Raw genomic sequence first — 21,818 nt, forward strand, 5'->3', positions numbered from 1 at the left:
GATGTTGCATTTAAATGGTAAATTTTGTCACATATGAATTATCTTTCAACTAAATTATTGGATAATTACATTAAAGTATGTGTCAATAAAGGAATAGTGTATGAGAGCACATAGCAATCATTAAACTAGAAATGTAAATAATTTTTATTTTTTAAATTTTTTCTCCATGTACCCCCTAATAAAAAATTCTGAGAAATAAATGTTCTTGGAATTACTAACTTCTGTATGAAAAGTAGGTATTAGACATATTGTCTGGTATCAGAAACATATTTCTTTTGTGAGATAGTAACTGTGAAATTTTATTAGAGTCTGTATCCTTTTCTCCTGTCAACATCAGGGAGAATGTGTTGTGATTTGTGCTCACACTAAAGACCCCAGTTTTTCTAGTTAAGAGATAAGCAATGTCATGTTACTTGATTTATCAGCAGAATTTGCCCTATTAATTACTTGTTGTGAAGTGGTTTTTATTTGCATTTTCGCTTTCTTCAATAGGTTTTGAGGGACCCTACTTGGTTTTCATCCTCTATTACAGGCCATTCCTTCTCAATACCTTGTTGAGAAGGTATGCTGGTTCCATCCCTTTTCTCTGACCTTACACTTGCATTGCTTAGGATTCAGTCCTTGGTCCACTTATCAACTTTCCATATTTACTATATCAGTACTTATATACATTTCAGAGTTTTAAATATCATCAATGTACTAATGGCCTTCAAATGTATACCCCCAGACCAGATCCGTCATCTAAACTCTAAGCTCATGTATGCAACTACATACTTAATAAATCATCAGAACATTTAATAGAAAATTTGGGCTTAACATGGTTAACTGATTCCTCAATTAGCATGAGAAAAGTTGTTCAACATCATTAATAATTAAGAAACACAAAGAAATGGATAAGTTCCTCAACAAATACACCCTCCCAAGACTAAACCAGGAAGAAGTTGAATCTCTGAATAGACCAATAACAGGTTCTGAAATTGTGGCAATAATCAATAGCTTACCAACCAAAAAGAGTCCAGGACCTGATGGATTCACAGCCGAATTCTACCAGAGGTACAAGGAGGAACTGGCACCATTCCTTCTGAAACTATTCCAATCGATAGAAAAAGAGGGAATCCTCCCTAACACATTTTATGAGGCCAGCATCATCCTGATACCAAAGCCTGGCAGAGACACAACCAAAAAAGAGAATTTCAGACCAATATCCTTGATGAACATTGATGCAAAAATACTCAATAAAATACTGGCAAACTGAATCCAGCAGCACATCAAAAAGCTTATCCACCATGATCAAGTGGGCTTCATCCCTGGAATGCAAGGCTGGTTCAACATACGCAAATCAATAAATGTAATCCAGCATATCAACAGAACCAAAGACAAAAACCACATGATTATCTCAATCGATGCAGAAAAGGCCTTTGACAAAATTCAACAACCCTTCATGCTAAAAACTCTCAATAAATTAGGTATTGATGGGATGTATCTCAAAATAATAAGAGCTATCTATGACAAACCCACAGCCAATATCACATTGAATGGGCAAAAACTGGAAGCATTCCCTTTGAAAACTGGCACAAGACAGGGATGCCTTCTCTCACCACTCCTATTCAACATAGTATTGGAAGTTCTGGCCAGGGCAATCAGGCAGGAGAAGGAAATAAAGGGCATTTAATTAGGAAAAGAGGAAGTCAAATTGTCCCTGTTTGCAGATGACATGATTATATAGCTAGAAAACCCCACTGACTCAGCCCAAAACCTCCTTAAGCTGATAAGCAACTTCAGCAAAGTCTCAGGATACAAAATCAATGTACAAAAATCACAAGCATTCTTATACACCAATAACAGACAAACAGAAAGCCAAATCATGAGTGAACTCCCATTCACAATTGCTTCAAAGAGAATCAAATACCTAGGAATCCAACTTACAAGGGACGTGAAGGACCTCTTCAAGGAGAACTACAAACCACTGCTCAATGAAATAAAAGAGGATACAAACAAATGGAAGAACATTCCATGCTCATGGGTTGGAAGAATCAATATTGTGAAAATGGCCATACTGCTCAAGGTAATTTATAGATTCAATGCCATCCCCATCAAGCTACCAATGACTTTCTTCACAGAATTGGAAAAAAAACTAAAGTTCATATGGAAACAAAAAAGAGCCTGCATCGCCAAGTCAATCCTAAGCCAAAAGAACAAAGCTGGAGGCATCATGCTACCTGACTTCAAACTATACTACAAGGCTACAGTAACCAAAACAGCATGGTACTGGTACCACAACAGAGACATAGATCAATGGAACAGAACAGAGCCCTCAGAAATAATGCCACATATCTACAACTATCTGATCTTTGACAAACCTGACAAAAACAAGCAATGGGAAAAGAATTCCCTATTTAATAAATGGTGCTGGGAAAACTGGCTAGCCATTTGTAGAAAGCTGAAACTGGATCCCTTCCTTACACCTTATACAAAAATTAATTCAAGATGGATTGAAGACTTACATGTTAGACCTAAAACCATAAAAACCCTAGAAGAAAACCTAGGCAATACCATTCAGGACATAGGCCTGGGCAAGGACTTCATGTCTAAAACACCAAAAGCAATGGGAACAAAAGCCAAAATTGACAAATGGGATCTAATTAAACTAAAGAGCTTCTGCACAGCGAAAGAAACTACCATCAGAGTGAATAGGCAACCTACAAAATGGGAGAAAATTTTCACAACCTACTCATCTGACAAAGGGCTAATATCCAGAATCTACAATGAACTCAAACAAATTTACAAGAAAAAAACAAACAACTCCATCAACAAGTGGGCGAAGGACATGAACAGACACTTCTCAAAAGAAGACATTTATGCAGCCAAAAAGCACATGAAAAAATGCTCATCATCACTGGCCATCAGAGAAATGCAAATCAAAACCACAGTGAGATATCATCTCACACCAGTTAGAATGGCCATCAGTAAAAAGTCAGGAAACAACAGCTGCTGGAGAGGATGTGGAGAAATAGGAACACTTTTACACTGTTGGTGGGACTGTAAACTAGTTCAACCATTGTGGAAGTCAGTGTGGCGATTCCTCAGGGATCTCGAACTAGAAATACCATTTGACCCAGCCATCCCATTACTGGATATATACCCAAAGGACTATACATCATGCTGCTATAAAGACACATTCACACTTTTGTTTATTGTGGCACTATTCACAATAGCAAAGACTTGGAACCAACCCAAATGTCCAACAACGATGGACTGGATTAAGAAAATGTGGCACATATACACCATGGAATACTATGCAGCCATAAAAAATGATGAGTTCATGTCCTTTGTAGGGACATGGATGAAACTGGATACCATCATTCTCAGTAAACTATCACAAGGACAAAAAACCAAACACTGCATGTTCTCACTCATAGGTGGGAATTGAACAATGAGAACACATGGACACAGGAAGGGGAACATCACACTCCAGGGACTGTTGTGGGGTGGCAGGAGCGGGGAGGGACAGCATTAGGAGATATACCTAATGCTAAATGACGAGTTAATGGGTGCAGCACACCAACATGGCACATGGATACATATGTAACAAACCTGCACATTGTGCACATGTATCCTAAAACTTTAAGTATATAAAAAAAAAAAGAGAAACACAAATCAGAACCATGCCACAACATCAGGATAGCTAAAATAAAAAACACAGACAATAACAAGTATCCCTCCCAAACTCCCTCAAAACAAAACAAAACTATGTCACCCACAGGTTTTCCAAGTTATTTCATGGCTAGCTCATCTCTCTAGTCTCTCAGGACAAATCATTTGGAGTCATGTTTTATGCTTCTCTTTTACATGCACCATATCCAATCTGATAGGAAATGGTGTTGGCTCTACCTTTAAAATACATCTGAAATGTGTCTACTTCTCACCATGTTGATTGCTTCCTCTCTGATTCAAGACACCACCAACTCTCACTATAATAATTTCCTCAAATGTCTCTCTACTTCTACTTATTTAATGTTCCATGCTATATTCTTACCCAGAAACAAGGTAATTATTTAAAAATATAAATTGGTTTACATCACTTCTCTGCTTATAACCCTCTAGTGGCTTATTGTTTCACTCAAAAAGCTTCAGTTAGTATAAAGTCTGTAAGACCCTAAACGAGAGTGGGATTGTAAGTTTTGGTTGCTATCAGTCACTTGTACAATATTAAGAAAGCTATTGTTCTCTTCTGGATCTAAGTTATTCATGTGTAAATTCAAGAGGCAGACTACAAGATCTCAAACATCTTTTTCAATGATAAATTTTTCAGCTTATCAAAATATTTTTCATACTTTTTATGCTCCAGCCAAGCAATTAGGCAATAGAAAGAAATAAAGGGCATAAAATTGGAAAGGAAGAAGTTAAATTATCCCAATTTGCAGATAATAGGATCTTAAATATACAAACTCCAAAGATCCCACCAAAACAACTGTTAGAATTCATAAATACATGAATTTAGCAAAGTTCCATGACACAAAATCAACATACGAAAACCAATAGTGTTTCTGTACACTAAGAATTAACTATCCAAAAACAAAATCAAGAAATAATTCCATTTACAGTAGCTACAGAAAATTTAAATACTTAGGAACTAACTTAATGAAGAAGGTGAAAGATTTATACAATGAAAACTGTAAGACATTAATACAAGAAATTGAAGAAAACACAAATAAAAGATATCTTGTGTTTATTGGCTGAAAAATTTAATGTTGCTAAAATATCCATAAAATCCAAAGCAATCTATAGATTCAATGCAATACTTATCAAAATTCCAATGACATTTTCCACAAAAATATTTTAAAAATCCTAAATTTCTTATGGAAGCACAAAAGCCCTGATTAACCCAAATAATCCTAAAGTCATTGGAACAGAGCTGGAGGTATCACACTAGCAGACTTCCAAATACACTACAAAGCTATATTAATCAAAACAGCACAGTACTTGCATAAAAACAGACACTTAAAGCAATGGAACAAAATACACAGCCCAGAAATAAATCCATGCATCTACCATCAATTGATTTTGGGAAATGACAGTCTCTTCAATAAGTGGCATTGAGAAAACTGGATATCTGCACATCCGCACGTGGAAGAATGAGTTTAGAACCACATCACATCATATACAAAATTAACTGTGCTCACAGGGAGATGATTAATATCACATGGAATTTTAAAGGAATATACACAACATTTGAGCTCACTGTAATGGCAACAGGAGGTGGCTAAGAAATTATTATAGTAGTACAGTATGTACTGCAGTTAATTTTATATGATTTAATACTGTCTCTTTATATTTGGTAACATATTTCTCAACCATACACTCTGTAAATGTTTTGTGCATATGTTTTGATAAATTCTAACTTTTTATAATAGATATATGTATATATTTATGCTAATAAATTATAAACCAGGCTAGTGGCTACACATATTGTATGCATTCATGACATACCTAGCTTTTTCTTTTTTTCATTTTTTTTTTTTTTTTTTTGAGACAGAGTCTCGCTCTGTCGCCCAGGCTGGAGTGCAGTGGCGCAATCTCGGCTCACTGCAAGCTCCACCTCCTGGGTTCACGCCATTCTCCTGCCTCAGCCTCTCCGAGTAGCTGGGACTACAGGTGCCCGCCACCACACCCGGCTAATTTTTTTTTTTTTTTTTTAGACGGATTCTCGCTCTGTCGCCCAGGCTGGAGTGCAGTGGCGCAATCTCGGCTCACTGCAAGCTCCGCCTCCCGGGTTCACGCCATTCTCCTGCCTCAGCCTCTCCGAGTAGCTGGGACTACAGGCACCCACCACCACTCCCGGCTAATTTTTTGTATTTTTAGTAGAGATGGGGTTTCACCGTAGTCTCGATCTCCTAACCTCGTGATCTGCCCGCCTCGGCCTCCCAAAGTGCTGGGATTTCAAGCGTGAGCCACCGCGCCCGGCTGCTTTTTCTTAATTAAAAAAATATTTCTACACTACGTGGTTTTTCTGCAAGATTTTCAAATTGTTGCAAATCTCCAAAACATTTTTTAATACATTTATTGAAAAAAATATGCATATAAATGAACCCATGGGGTTCGAACCCATGTTGCCCAAGGGCCACCTGCATAAAAATTTTATCTGTCAATTAAAAATAGAAATAAACTAAATAAGCTTTTTTTATGTTTACATTATAAAACAAAATTCTGAGAAAAATTACAAATAAAAATGAATCAAATCATAGAAAAATGGATTTTCTACTTAATATTTACAGTAACTACTATTGACATTTTTTCTACACATGCTAAAAGATATTTTTTTCACTGAGGAATCATTTACATGCAATTAAATGAGTAGATATTTAGATTACAGTTTCATGAGTTTTGAGAATTGCGTACAGCCTGTCCCCACACTCTTATCAAAAGGTAAGCTATTCAGGTTTCCAAAAAAGAGACCAAGTACCTCTTTCTTGTTAATCAATACGCTTACTCCGGAAAACACTGTTTTGATTTTGTTTGCTATGGATTAGTTTTGGTTGTTTTGAAATTACAAATAAATGGAATTATACAGCCTGTACTCTTGTGTGTTTGCCTTCTCTAATTTAGCATAATCCTTTTAAGAAAGTAATAACTGTAAAATAATGTTATAATAAAATGGGCCTCATCAAAACTGAAAACTTGCCAACAAAAGACAATAAAAATATGAATAGGCAAGTCACAGAATCATAGAAAGTATGCATAAGTATTTCTGGTAAAGGTCTTATATTCATAATGTATAAATAACTGCATCACAAATAGCAAAAAGACAAATCAATGAAAAGTTTGCTCAAAAAGCTTGAACAAGCATTTTACAAGGAAAATATGCAAATTTTCCATGCTCTTGCATAAAATACTGCTTTATTCTTTTTTATTACTGAATAATATTTCATTGTAGGGAAATATCACAACTTATCAGTTATTCTATTGACGGACATACTCTTTAGTGTACATGTATTTTCATTTATTTTGGTATGTATGTGTGATATTGCTGGCTACAAGGCACCATAATACTCCTCCAACAAGGTATGAGTGTTCCAGGATCTATAAATTCTTAATAAAATTTGTGTTTAATCTTATTAATTTTAGACATACTGGTAGACATGTAGTGGTATTCAACTGTAGTTTTAATTTGTATTTCCCCGATAACTAATCATATGGAGCACATTTTTATTTGTGCATAAGCCATTTGGATATTTTCCTTTGTAAAATGCCTGTTCAAGATTTTTGTGCAAAGTTTTCATTAGTGTGTCTTTTTGTTATTTGTGATGCAGTCAAATACATATCCAAATGGCTTATGGGCAAATAAATAAAAATGCACTCAATACCATTATATATAGGTCATATATATATATAAAACCTTTATCCCAAAGCTTTATAAATACTTTCCATGATTCTGTGACTTACCTATTTGTATTTGTCTATATTATATATAGATACATATTATCTATATATAATATAGATAATATTATATTATAGGGCCATAATATATATATTATATAGATAATATATATTATCTATATAATATCTATATAATACCATATATTATATATATAGTGCCTATCAAAGAATTCAGAATAGCAGTTATAAGGAAGCTCAAGAAGCTCAAGAAGGAAGCTCAAGAAACTTTGAGAAAGCACAGAAAAATAATTGAGAAATTTATTAAAGAAATTTAACAGAGAGATTGAAGTAATATAAACTCAAGCAGAAATCCTAAAGCTGAAAAACAATCAACAAAATAAAAATGCAAGAGAGAACACTGACAGAATAATTTGTTACAGTAGGTAGCTAGTCAGACATGAAGCAAATTGTTACAGTAGGTAGCTAGTCAGGCATGAGCAGGGCAGGGGAGGGCTCCCCCAACCCACCCCATCAGGAATGTCAGGTGACCATCAGGTAATTGTCAGGCAGTTGTTACACTGTCTCTCTAAAATAATGATTGGTTGCAGCCAGAGCCAAGGAAAGGCAGACTCCCTATGGACAGAAAATCCTGAAACTGGTTATCAGCAACTTCCTGAAAAGATCTCAGGAGTTGGGTGACTGGGCTCAAGCATGTGCATTAAGAGACAAAATGGTAGAGTTTAACTGTTAAATGATATATGACCTTCCAGGGACATTCCCCCAGTAAAAAGAACGCCTCAAGCGAGCATGAGTAAAATTCCAGTAAATGGACTGTGCATGCTCCCCTCCCAAGCAGGCCACTGTGCATGTGCACAGCCCACCCCAAGTGAAGAATCAGGAGAGAAGGGACACAAGACCCCAGAAATATGCCAACATGTAAAACCCCAAGTCAAAAGGTCAAATCATGCACTTGTCTTTTAAGTTGTCTGCTTGGCCCTCTTTCAAATGTACTTTCCTTCCTTTGTTTCAGCTCTAAAGCTTTTTAACAAACTTTCTCTCTTGCTGTAAAATTTGCCTCGGTCTCTTCTTCTGCCTTATGCCCCTCAGTCAAATTCTTTCTTCTGAGGAGGCAAGAATTGAGGTTGCTGCAGACTTATGTGGATTCACCGCCCTAACATATTTTGGTGCCGTGTGACTTGGATAACTTTCACCACCAACATACTTTGGTACTGCATAACTCAGACACATTGACTCAGACACATTCCCTAGTGCCTCGTCTCTATGCCTTACCTTCTTCAGCTGGAGGTGTTCAACATCTATACACGGTTTTCTTCTCCTACTTACTATCCAATCCCCAGAATAATCTCTTAGTCATAAGTGACTCTCTCCTCCCAGATAATCTCTCAGCTTACCCTGATAGGTGACTCACAGAGGTGGAAAGGACCCTGGAATTAGAACTGAGGCACTAATTGCTCTCCTGGACAGGAGGCTCATGAGAGCGGTAGGGCTAAAGCCTAAAATCATACAATGTCTAGGGTTTCCACTGCTTTTTCAACTAAAATCGGCTCTTTCCCAAGAACCCATACTGCCTATTCTTCTATCTTTCTCTCTGTGTGTTCTGAAATGGCCTTGTGTACCCACCAGACTGTCTACCTTGGGGGCAAATCTGCCTCTTTGCTTTCATTTCACATACCACATGACTTCTTAAACACACACTCCCTTTTATTTGTATGCCCATGACTTTTACTCCATTTGTGTGGAGCAAAGACATGGGCTCCCTTGCAGACATCCCTGAGATTTGTATTTGTTTTTACCCTACCAGCTCAGATGACCTCCAACCCTTCACCTGTCTGTGTGCTAGTACATTGCCCAGGCAGACACTAATTGGAACTCCATCTCTGTCAGCAACTTATGACTTAACATATGCTTTTTCTTCCTGCTATTACACAGGGCCAAGTTTTCTATTGACTTTTGAAGTAGTTTGTTTGCCTGCATAAGGCCTCACTCTGGCCTTTTAAGGATCCCACCCTTTTTTTTTTGAGTTAGCATACCTTTGGATAACAAAAAATTCTTCCTTTGCCATTTGTGAACTGTTATCTCAAGCCCCAAGTCCTCTGGAGCTTACTATTTTGCCCTCTCGAATCCAAGGGCTGCTGTTTTTGTGAACGTATGAAGCCTTTCCACGAGTATTCCTTTTCCTTCCTTCCACTTCCTCCTGTAGCCTCCATTTCTGTAATTACTTGCATGCCCTTCTCAATCTGCATCAAGACCTTCAAGGTCATATTCAAAGGGAGCTAGAGGGCAGTCCAGCCCCCTTGTGGCAGTTAGCTGAAAAACAGAATTCTCATCTACTTAAGGAATGTGGGAAATTGGGATCTGAGAAAAGAGATAATCATTTTATTGCACAAATGCTGTTGATGAGAGTCACTCTAAAGTCATGGAGACAAGGATATAGGCCAGCCCAAGGATGCAGGTGCAAGAGACTCATAAGACAAAGATGTAGGTTGGTCCCAGGCTAACAGATTACCATTAGAACAGAGATGAAACATTAGGAGTACATGGTAAGACCAGTTATTCTGGAACCCTAAGGATGAATGGGGTCCAACTCTTCACTCCAGCATCTCATATATTCTGAAGTGGGAAATTGTGATGAGATGGTACCAAGGGTACACAGTAAGACTGGTTTATTCCAGAACCCAAAGAATGATGGGGGATGCCCATCATGATAGTAGTCAAGTAGAGGGAAAGCTTTATTTTACTCTTTTCCTTTTTCTGCTCTGTTCTCTCTTCACAGATGGGTAATCACATCTCCATAACATAGGACGTGCCCCTTGGATGCTTCCCCAAAACTGGGAAAAGTTTGATTTCCCCAAACCTTAAAAAACTAGTTTTCCTTTGTAATACTGTTTGGCTTAAAAATGACCGGGGAGGAAGTTACAAAAGTCAGCCTTGGGATCCAGGGCAGGAGTTCCTTGGTTAGCCTTTTCAGTCTTTTTAAACCAACAGCAAAATAAGGAGGAGAGGGCTAAGGAAAAGGAGAAACCCAGGGAAAGGAGGCAGGCTCAACTATTGGCTGCTCTGCAAGCCCACCAGCCCCCTTCAAGTTGCCCTAAGGACACTCCTCCAGGTAAATGCCATTGGTACAGGAAGCCAGGCCACTGGAAGGCAAACTACGCCCCAAGGGGATAAATGGGAAAATGCCTCCCATGGCTTATCCTCTCTGCTGCAAGCACAGCCACTGGAAATGAGACTGCCTTGAGGGCCAAAGGGTCCCTGAGAAGAATCCCAACCCCTAATGGCCTTGGGCTGAAGGGGCTCTCTGCTCCAGCTGGTTTCCAAATCAGACATTGTCATCAATAGTACAAAGCTATGGACCACTCTGGAGGTGTGAGTAAAACTATAAATTTCCCTTCTAAGAGCTGCCTGCTCTGTGCTAATCTCCTTGTCTGAACAAACCTCCTCCAAATCCTGTTGAGTAATTAGGGCAAATGGCATCCCTTCCCTCCAAGAAATAATTCACACCCCTTTATATATATATATATATATTTTTTTTTTTTTTTTTTTTTTTTTTTTTGAGACGGAGTCTTGCTCTGTCGCCCAGGCTGGAGTGCAGTGGCGCAATCTCGGCTCACTGCAAGCTCCGCCTCCCGGGTTCACGCCATTCTCCTGCCTCAGCCTCTCCCAGTAGCTGGGACTACAGGCACCCGCCACCACGCCCGGCTAATTTTTTGTATTTTTAGTAGAGACGTGGTTTCACCGTGGTCTTGATCTCCTGACCTCGTGATTCGCCCGCCTCGGCCTCCCAAAGTGCTGGGATTACAAGCGTGAGCCACCGCGCCTGGCCCACACCCCTTTATATTACTTAAGGGACCAATTACCATTCTCTGATCAGTCCCTAGTATATCTAAATAACGCACACGTCTTTGGGGTAAAATATACTTTCCAAGATGGGTGCCTCCTTAACATTTACCCAACCCCTGAATTCATCTTTCTTTCTAATAGCTCTATTTCTTTTGGGAAAGCTATCTATATATTTAACCAATAATTTCATCAGGGATTTAGAAATAGCCCACACTTATTCAGGCAAGCCCTGCAAAACTCTAACTGAGCAATCTTTTAAGGGGCGATAACTTCTACATTATATAGCTAAACTTCTCTGCTCCCTCCTCACAGGACTTGCACAGCAACATGCAGTACAAACCTTAACTTTCTAAGAGAAGGGGAAATTACTTGTTTAATTCAAAGGTTATATAGGTAAAGAGGTATTTCTGCTAAAGAAGGTTGTAAAGAAAAGAGATTTATCTTAGCAGGCATGACTATAGCCATGAGTTGCCTGGGCATGTCGGCAGGCTCAGGATTTTTTTGGAGTTGTCCTCATCACCTTATTTTGTTTTAAGTCTTATAATAACCTGAGTTTTCTCCTTTTGCCTTCAGACCATCAAGCTCCAGATGATTCTCAGTGAAGGATAATGTCTTCTCAATCTTTGATTCACCCTGCTACAGAGGACCCCTAGACAGCCCATCAGTGGGACATAACAGAGGTGAAATCCTGCCTCTGTATCCTTTGGACCTAGCTGGATACCGCTTTCACCAACATATAGAGACACCCTCCTGCCTCAACAGCTAGCAAGAGGCCAAGATTCACAGAACCATGACCACTGACCCTCTGTCAGCAGAAAGCAGTTACAGGAGACTGACCTTTATGAATTTTCCCCAAAGAACTGGAGTCTTGGACTCTTGACGCGAGAAATGTTACAGTGGGTAGTTAGTCAAGCATGAGCAGGGCAGGAGAGGGCTCTGCCTGATTGGGAATGTCAGGTGACCATGAGGTGATGATCAGGTGGTTGTTAACTGTCTTTCTAAAATAATAATTGGTCACAGCCAGCGCCAGGGAAAGGTAGTCTCCATATAGATAGAAAATCCTGAAACTGGAGATCAGCAGCTTCCTGTTAAGATCTCGGGAATTCGACAAGTGAGTTCAAGTATGTGCATTACAGGCAAAATAGTGAAATTTAACTGATAATGACCTTCTAGGAGCATTCAGCTGGTAAGGAAAGAATGTGTTAAGTGGGCATGTATACAATTCCAGTAAACACACTGCACATGCTCCCATCCCAAGTACTAGCAGGCCGCTGTGTGTGCAGACAGCACACCCGAAGGGAAGGTTTAGGGCAGAAAGGATGCAAGACCCTGGAAGTATGCCAACATATAAAACCCTAAGTCAAAAGTCAAACCACATACTTCGCTTTCAAGTTGCCCGCTTGGCCCTCTCCCAAGTGTACCTTTCTTCCTTTTGTTTCTGCTTAGAACTTTTGAAACTTTTACTCCTGATCTAAAACTTGTCTCAGTCTCTCCTTCTGCCTTATGCCCCACTGTCCAATTCTTTCTTCTGAGGAGGCAGGAACTGAGGTTGCTGCAGACCCATACAGATTCGCTGGTGGTAACTCAGTTACCTGCCACTGGTAACAAGTTGATCAAGCAGAAGAATGAAACTGTCAACTTAATGAGAAGTTATTTGAAAATATACAGAGAAGAAAAAAAAAGATTTAAAGGGAAAAAAGAAAGCTTATGAGAGTGTGTGACATCATCAAAAGACGAAATTGATGCATCACTGGCATTTAAAAGACAACTGAGAAAGATAAAGGGATAAAAAACTTATTTAAAGAAATAATGGCAGAAAACTTTCCAAATCTGGAGGAAGATATAAATATCTAGGTACAAAAAGTTAATAGAATTCTAATCACATTCAATCCAAAGAAAACTACCACCATGACATATTGTAATCACACTTTCAAAGATTAAAGACAAAGAAAAAAACATGAAAGCATCAAGAGAAAGGAGACAAATGATATGGAAGAGAGTTTCAGTATGTCTAGTAGGAGACTTGTCAGGGGAAACCTTACAGCCCAGGAGACAGTTGAATGATATATTCAAGGCACTGAGGAAAAAAAATGTGCATACTGGTAAAGCTGTGCCCAATGAAGCTGCCCTTCAGAAATGAAGGAGGTATAAAGAAAAACAAAAGCTGGAGTTCATTAGTAATGTATAGATCATCCACACAGAAAATTAACAAAGAAACACTGAATTTAAATAGCAGCCTAGACATAATGGATCTAACAGATATTTACAGAACACTTCATCCTACAGTTGCATAATATACATTATTTTCAACTTCATATGGAACATTCTTCAAAATACATCATATGTAAGGCCACAAAACAAGTTTTAACAAATTTAAGAAGACTGAAAATATACAGTAGATTTTTCTGAATATAATGGTATGGAAGGAAATTAAATTTTGGGACCCCTGAACTCATTTAGCCAAAGGGAAAAGTCAAGCTGGGAACTGGGCCATGAAAACCTGGCTCCCGTTTTGATTCCCAAATAAGATCACCAGAAGATGAAAGGCTACACGCCTCCTCCATATTTCGCCCACAAGTAAATTCCTAGTGAGCTGTCCATGACAATGCAAATTGATAGCTTATCTTTATAGGTGCAGTCACCCCCTTCCCACCAGAAACAAATCCATATCTAATTGTTCCCCTACCCCATTTTGTTTGTGTTATCATATGTAAAATGCGGATTTCCCACATTTTCCTCTGCCCCCTTGTTTATATGAAAACTGTGTGCTTCTCAATATCCTACCCTTTCCCCTTTAAATTTAGAGCCCTCAAAATCATCTTCGGAGAAAAGCATAGACCTGTCTCCCAGGCACTTTCTTAACTTTGGCAAATAAATCTCCGAAAATGATTGAGACTTGTCTCATCATTTTCCCCAGTTGACATCGGCATAAACTAGAAATGACCAACAGGAGAAATTTTGGAAATATTAAAAATACCTGAAAATTAAACAATATGCTGCTGAATAACCAATTGGTCAATAGTGAAATAAAAATAAAAATTTTTTAAATTTCTTTAAACAAACAAAAATGAACACACAATGTATCAAAATCTATGGGATACAGCAAAAGCAGTTGTAAGAGGGAAGTTTATAGTAATAGATGTTTGTATCTGAAAACAAGGAAGTTCTCTAAACAACCTAACATTTCACCTCAAGAACTAGAAAGAACAAACTCAACCCAAAATTTGTAGAAGTAAAGAAATAATAAAAGCGCAGAAATAAATAAAATAGAGACTAGAAAAACAATACAAAAGACCAAAAAAAGAGATAGTTTATGAAAATTAAGCAAAATTGTCAGTTAGCAAGATTAAATTTTAAACAGAGAGAAGACTCAAAAAATAAAATCAGAGATCAAAAATGACATTACAATTGATACCACAAAAATACAAAGGATTGTAAGAGACTATTACTAACAATAATGTCAACAAATTAGGTAGCCTAGAAGAAATGAATTAATGACTGGATATATACAACCTACCAAAATTGAATTCTTAAAAAAATGAAATCTGGCCTGAACAGACCAATAAGTAAGGAAATTGAATCAATAATAAAAATTCAGATGTTTTCACTGCTAAATTCTACCAAACTTTTTTTAAAAACTATACCAATTTTTCTCAAATTTTTCCAAAATATTGAAGAGAATACTTCCATACTCATTCTACAAGGCCAGTATTGCCCAGATGCCAAAACCAGACATGAACACAGCAAAAAACTACAGGCCAGTATCCCTGATGAATGTACATGCATAACTTTTCAACAAAATTATGCAGTAATTAAGAAGATTGAAATTATATAGCATCTTTTTGGAAGATACTATATAACTGGAATTATACAGGATTTAACTAAAGAGGTGAAGGCGTTCTACTTTAAAATCTATAAAACATGGATGAAAGAAGTTAAAGAACACGTAATTAAATAAAAAATATCCCATGTTCAGCAATTGTAGGAATAAATATTAAAATGTCTATACTACTCAAAATAATCTAAAGATTTAATGCAATTTCTACCAAAATACCAATGGCGTTATTCACTGAAATAGATTTTTTTTTAACTTTTATGAAAACGCAAAATACCCTGAATAGTCAAAGCAGTTTTGAGCAAAAAGGACCAAGGTAGAAACATCACATTACCTAAATTTAAAATATACTACATGGTAGAAAAGGAATTTGAGGAGATATTTAAAAAAATAGAATAAAATAAATAAAATATACTGAAAAGCTGTACCCAAAAATAACATTAAACTGGCATAAAAACAGACACATAGATCAATGGAACAGAATAGAGAGCCCAGAGATCAATGCATGCATTTACAGCTAACTGATTTTTGACAAAGTAGACAAGAACACACAATGGTGAAAAGAGGTCTCTTCAATAAGTAGTGTTGAAACAAATATATATCCACATGAAGAAGAATAAAATTAGACCTTTATCTCTCACCATACACAAAGTCAACTCAAAGTACATTAAAGACTCAAATGTAAGATCTGAAATTATGAAACTACTGGAAGAAAACATAGGGGAGAAGCTCCATGACACTGGTTTGGAACCATCAAGAAAAAATACCGTTTAGAGTAGTTACACACACACACACACACACACACACACACACACACACACGAATACTTAGGAATAAATTTAAAGAGGTGGAAAACCTCTGCATTACAAACTATGAAACGTTAATAAAAAAAGTTAAAGAAGACACAAATGAATCAAAAGATATCCCATGTTCAGTGATTTATTTTTATATCCAACATCTAAAAATAGCATCCAATTTTTTTGGATATAATCTCAAAAGCATACTCAACACAAACAAAAATATATAAATTGAATTATATCAAACAAAAAAGGTTATTCAGCAAAAGAACCAATCAACATAGCAGAAAACCTACAGAATGATAGAAAATATTTAGAAACTATATATCTGATAAGAGGGTTATATCCAGAATTCATAAAGAATTCAAATGACTCCATAGCAATACAACAAATAACCCAATTTAAAAATAGCAAAAGACCTAAAAGGGTATTTTTCAATAGGTATATGAAAAAACGGCCATTAAGTATATGAAAAAAAAGTTCAACATGACTAATCATCAGGAAAATGCAAATTAAAACTACAATGAGACATTACCTCACTCTAGTTTGAATGGCTATTATCAAAAAGAAACAAGATAAGGGTTGATGAGCATGTGGACAAAGGGGACACTTACACACCATTGATGAGAATGTAAATTAGTACAACTCTCATGAAAAACAATATGGAGTTTCTTCAAAATTCTAAAAATAGAACTACTGTATGATACAACAACTACTACTGGCTATATACACAAAGGAAATGAAATCAGGATGTCAGAGATTTCTGCACTCCCATACTTACTGCGGGACCATTCACAGAAGCGAAGATGTGGAATCAGCCTGAGTGCTCATCAACAGATGAATGAATAAAGAAAATGTGGTATATATACTATATACACAATGGAATATTATTCAGCCACAGAAAAAAGAAAGAAAAGAAAACCCTGTAATTTGTTACAACATGGATAGACCTGGAGGACCTTATGTTAAATAAAATGAGCCAGACACAGAAAGACAAATACTCCATAATCTCCTTCATGTGGAATCTAAAAACAGATGACCTCACAGAAGTAGAGAATAGAATGTTGATTATCAGAGGCTCGGTAGTTGGGTAGAGAGGTGTGGAAATGTTGGTCAAAGGATTTATAATTACAATTAGGATAATTTTAAAAGATGTTACACCACTGTGTCTATAGAAAATGACCTTTTATTGTATTTTTAAAAAATTTAAAGACATGTTCTCACCACAAAAATAACTATATGAAGTAATGCATTTGTCAATTAGCTAGATTTAACCACTCCACAATGTACATACTGTTGGTCCTCTGGATCCTTGAGTTTTATATCTGTGCATTCAAGCAACTGGATGGACATATTTAGAAAAAAAATGGGTGGATATGCCTGTACTAAACATGTATAGCCATATTTTGTCATTATTTTCCAAAGAATACTGTATACTAACTACTTACAAAGCATTTACATGGTAATAGGTATTATAATTAATCAAGCGATGATTTAAAGTATATGAGAGGATGTGAATGGGTTATATGCAAATACTATGGCACTTTGTATAAGGGATTTGATCATGCATGAATTTTGGTATCTGTAAGAGATCTTGAAACCAATTCCCCATGGATACCAAGATACAACTGTATACGTCAAAGCATCATGCCGTACACAATAAATACTTATCTGTCAATTTTTTCTAAAGTTAAACAAACTTTTAAAAGAAATGTGGGGATAATGAAGAAAAGGCAATATTTGAATTTTACAGTGCCAGAAACTAGATCATGTAAATTCTTCAAATAATCAGAAATTTAAAATTAACAAGGAGAACTCAGTTTCCAAAGCAGCCTGGTCAAAATAAATTTTTATGCTAAAATATCTATACATATATATATTCAATAATATTTTAAAAATTCACAGCTCATAAAGAAAATTGAAAGTTTTCCCAAGTTTGACTACATATCAAAAACGTAAATGACATTTTCAATAACACATTATGATGCTGAAGTATTCTTTCCTAAAATGTTATCAATGAAAATTAATTTATATCACTAGAGAAAAGATTGCTTTGACTTTCTAATCTGACATCTGAATTTCTTTTTTTTTTTTTTTTTTTTTTTTTTTTTGAGACGGAGTCTTGCTCTGTCGCCCACCCTGGAGTGCAATGGCGTGATCTCCGCTTACTGCAGCTTCTCCCTCCCAGGTTCTAGCGACTCTCCTGCCTCAGCCTCCTGGGTAGCTGGGATTACAGGCACCTGCCACCATGCCCCGCTAATTTTTGTATTTTTAGTAGAGACAGGATTTCACCATGTTGGCCAGGCTGGTCTCGAACTCCTGACCTCAGGTGATCTGCCTGCCTTGGCCTCCCCAAAATGCTGGGATAACAGGCATGAGCCACCATGCCCAGCTGACATCTGAATTTTTTTAACAGTTGTATTGAGATAAAATTTGCATATTATATTATTCACTCATTTAAAATATGCAATCTGATGGCTTTTAGTATATTCACAGAGATATGCAACCACCACCAAAATCAATTTTAAAGCTTTTTCTTCAGTCAATAAAGTAATTCCATAATGATTAGTAGGCATTCACCATTTCTCTCTCCAACCCTCCTATCTTCTCCTTGGCTCCCCATCCCACACCGGACCCTCTAGCCTCAGGCAATCACTTGTCTAGTTTCTGTTTCTATATCAGAAATTGATATGACATAATCATTTTCCTGTAAAGGGACAATGAAGGAAAATATGGCAAAAATAATAGTAGAAAAATACAGATTTATGTTAGAAATTTCATAAATACTATATTTTTATTCTGAATTTTATCATGATTATGGTATGTATTATAATTTATTTCCTCATTACATGTAAATGTTTATTTTATTAATTTTATATTGATTTCCTTAAAGCAGTGTTCATCAAAATCATATACACTTCAGGCTTCAATACATAGAATGAGATAAATTTCATAAAATTAATCAGATTTTCAATGTGTAAGGAATATAATTCATAATAAAAATAAGGATACTTAGCAAAATTATCAAAATTCTTTAGCTCAGTAGTAGTATAATAAATACAAGCTGAAAAACATTCAATACATTGATCAAATTAACCAAAATTTTATATATATATATATATATATATATATATATGCTGTTATTTCTCATACATTTTTAGAATAAGTAATAATTGGTATAACATTTTCTGGAAATAAATATATCCATACATATCAAAAGCCTTAAAGTATTCCTACTCTTCAGTCTAGTAATTGTACTTCTGTGAATGTTTCCCATCTAGGAAAAATACCATATGTTACTCAATCACTTTATAATTACAATAATAAAGGAGACCATAACCATAAATACCCAACATAGGAAAATCGGGAATTCTATTTTTAAAAATGTTAGCTGGAAAATTAAAATTTAAAAGAATGTCTACCAACTTACGAAACTTCTGATTTTATCAAGTTAAATGATAACATCAAGACTTAGAGGGTATGATCATAACAATTTATAAGACAAAATTCATACCTTAAAAATGAAATATAAATGTAAATATGAATCGTGTTTGTCTCTGGTTAATCATGTTCTTGCTTCATTGTCCTCCTTCTTCCTCTTGTCTTCCCGGTCTCCTTCCTCCTATTCTTTCCTTTCTCTTTCTTCCTTATATTTCTCTTCTCTCCCTCCTCCCTATCATTTGTTCTGTTGTTCAGAATTTTTGAAATTTTCTGTAGTAAAATAGCACTATATTATTCACTTTAGTTCTTAGTATTTTAAAGCCTGGGACATACTCTCTAATGAGAATGAATGCATGAATCACAGGAAACTGTAGCAATGCTCTCGGTATATGGAAAAACACGGTAGACTAGAGCTTTCAAATCCACCTCTATTTGTAATTAGTTGTATCACTTTGGACAAGTTATTTAAACTCAGAGATTTCTGTTTTATCCTCTGCAAGAAGGAGCCATAAAACATCGTGTTTTTTAAAGCTCAAATCATATAATGCACAAAAAATTTAAAGAGAAAAAATGTAAATTTCTGGACTTTTATTACTTACTTTGTGGCTTGATAAAGCCTTTCTTTGAAAAAGCAATCTAAATATTAGAAAACACTGAAGAACAAAAAAGACAAGATACAAAGAAAGAATACTTGTAAGATATATTTTCAAACAAAGAGATACCTCTCAAATAAGAGTTGCCAGAGAAGAGGGCAACCTTTTCCAAGGGAAATCAAGTTTAATAGATGCGTTCTCCTTGCTAACCACAAAGAACTTCTCGTGAAAGAGGCAGAGAGAAAGCTACGCCCTCTGGTTTCCCCATCATATGTTTGGTGTCCCCATCACATGTTTGGTATCCCCAGCTGCGGCCACTGCTCACAGCAAGACCTGAGATTATCACCCAATACCAGGACACGGGGCACACAGAATGTAGTGCTGAGGGTAAGAGTTTTATTCCATCTTTGGCATCCAGTTTCTAGTCACTTGACACTTCCCCAAAGACGTCAGCAAAGCATCTGCTCTGTGACAGCATGGGCAGCTTGACATTTCTTCTGAGGAATGAACTATCAGGGCTCTTGGAAGGCATGACGGAGCCCAGCAGGAAGCCTCACAGTTTTGGGCCCCTTCACAAACCGCCTCCCAAATGTCATGGATACTGTTACATTTATATTTTTTTCTCTTTATAATTAACTGAAGGGGTAAACCACAGCCTGTATCTGATGCCAAATCTGTTTAAGGCATGGTTCCTAGGATTCCACATTTATCGTGAGCAAAAGATGAGTGAAAACTTTCTTTACTAAGTATGTACATTTGGTGCAGACCTCAAGAGTGGACATGATCCAGACAGAGTTGATTATCTGTTTTAATCACATTTTTTCACTACCCAGAAAGGTTTAAATGCCCCTGACAAACATTTAAAACCATGCATCAATGTAGAATTGAAAAATAAAATTATGAAATAATGAAAAATAAATCTGCCTCTGACTTTGGATTTCCAGGATTCACTGCAAAGTTAACTAGTGCCACCAGGTTTTTATATATTTTTTAATCAGCACTTACAGATTTATAGCATTCTTTACCAGGTTTTTATATATTTTTTAATCAGCACTTACAGATTTATAGCATTCTTTTCTTAATGATTACTTCGTATTTCATTTCTTGAAGATAATTTTTTTTAAAAAATTCTATATTACTTGGTATTTATATCTAATACTATATTGATAAAGCTGCTACAATGAATATCCTCAAATATTCATAGAAAGGCAGTTAAATTTGATTAAGAGCCTGGAGTGTCAAGTCAGACTAGGACCAAATTTCAGCCAAAAAAAAAAAACCTAGTTTTAATCTTGGGCAAGTTACTTTACCTATATTTGTTGTATTTATATAACAAATGAAATGAGATAATAAAAGGCCTGGCTTTATAGGGTTTGGGGAGGATAAATTGAGTTTATGGTTATATGCACAAGCAGAATAGCTAGGCCAATACAGATATGGATTATGAAAGGTATCCCATATTTCCATTCCCACCAACGGAATATAAAAGAGCTGGTTTTCATTCACCCTCAGTAACAGATTATGCTAACGTGTAAGTAACCTTTGCTATTCTGATAGAATGAAAATTGCATCATTTTAAATTTTATTAATTATTAGAAACAAATATATTAATGTTCATACACCATTTTTATTGATTTTCCAGTGAACTCTCTGCATTTATTTCCTTTTACAAATTTTCCTTTTGTGTTGCCGATAATTTTCATGCTGATTCATAGAAGTGTTCTATAGCTTAATGAACTTAACTTGTGGTCAATAATATACAATACCAGGAAAGTATATTTCTCTCAGATAGTTGATTATATGTTAACTTTTGTTCACACATTTATATCAGGCTAAGACCTTTAAAAATTATCTATTTAATAATATCAAATCAGATTTGTTGATATTTTTATGACTTCTGGGTTTTTCATCTTT

Source organism: Nomascus leucogenys, chromosome 19 (genome assembly GCF_006542625.1).
Source record: "Nomascus leucogenys isolate Asia chromosome 19, Asia_NLE_v1, whole genome shotgun sequence".
Classification (NCBI taxonomy): Eukaryota; Metazoa; Chordata; class Mammalia; order Primates; family Hylobatidae; genus Nomascus; species Nomascus leucogenys.